Here is a 1,553-nt window from a genome sequence, read left to right as displayed (position 1 = left end):
GATACCTAATGGTGAAAGATTACGAACATACCCATTATATGTACAGGATCTTATAAGGCGACTTAAAAAAATGCAAATTGCGGCAGAAAATCAACACATAAAGATGAAAGTACAAGCAAAAACAGGATATGACAAAAAATTGAAGCCTCTCAATGTTAAACCAGGAAACTACGTTTGGGTAAAAAAAGAAGTGCGTTCCCATAAATTTGATCGCTTTTATAATAAACCTCTAAAAGTTAGAACAGTTTTAGAGAGAAATAATGTGTTACTTGAAAAAAACCAATGGTGCAACTATACGCAAACATACAGATAAATTAAAACTAGTTTACTGATAATAATATCTTGTGAGAAACATATTCTACATGTCTTTCAGAGAAAAAAAAACACAACGATGCAGATTATATTGGCCATCTTCATGACAATAGCGTTCAAAGGCCGCGCAGATTTAAACCATGCTAATCATGGCAACTGTAGCATATAACCACTTGAAACAAATCTTGGAATATACTACGAACGAATCGGTATAACAAAAATAAAGAGAGCCGATTGGAATATTGTAATATGGCTGGATGTTAATAAATTCATATTGGAACAAATACCTACTCAAGGATTAAACGAAACTTTTCGATATTGTATTGTACAGTTTGGTTATTCTAATTGCACTCGCTATATAAAAATGGACCTCTTGAATTTAAAAATAAAGCGATTGACAAACCTCAGAGCAACACTATTGAACATAATGAATACTGTGGGAATCTATGCAGGAGATAACATTATTCTACCCAACAGCATACGAGCAAAAAGACTGACATTTTGGAATTATTGGGAGCATTGCTAAAGGACTTTACGGCTTAGTCACAAAAGATAATATTAACGTTATAAACATTAACATCAACAATTTGGATACCAATTAAAAAGAATATATTAAATTGTACGAATAAAATAGCCATATTTTTGCAGCCGCATTCAAAAAACTATACAATACCACGAAACGCCATGAGCATATTTCAAAACAAGTTGCTGATATATTGACTTCAGGACAGGATTTTACTCTTGACAGATATCTAATTCATTTGTCAGCATACCTTAGAAGAACTGAGGCTAACCTAGATCACATCATTCGTTTCCACGAAGATCTGATTGACATCTTGCATGATTTACAAAGAGGTCAAGCACATCCATAGCTATTTTCTCCAAATACATTTAGAACAGTAGCCCGGGATGTAAAGAACCTTGCGGGAAATCTAGAATTTGTAGCACCAATAGAAAACCTTTATGCTGGCGAAATAATGACCCTAAGCAAATTAGATGTTGTACATCAAGAAAATAGAACCATGGTCATATTACATTTGCCACTCGTAGATCGAACCCCTTACAATCTTTATAGACTACATCCAGTTATGATACCCCAATCTGGACAAAATGGATCTGCCTACATAAAACTGTCGTACCCTTACTTAGCAGTAGCAGCAAACCATAATTCGTATTTACGACTAAACAAAGTTACATTTAACCAATGCGATAAGACAGTATATGGTTATATAGGCTTCCCT

The sequence above is a fragment of the Copidosoma floridanum genome, unplaced genomic scaffold (assembly GCF_036245765.1).
Source record: "Copidosoma floridanum isolate Cflo_tuat_1 unplaced genomic scaffold, Cflo_Japanese_pri ptg000023l, whole genome shotgun sequence".
In the NCBI taxonomy this organism is placed as follows: domain Eukaryota; kingdom Metazoa; phylum Arthropoda; class Insecta; order Hymenoptera; family Encyrtidae; genus Copidosoma; species Copidosoma floridanum.
Note: the sequence above shows the minus strand (reverse complement) of the source record.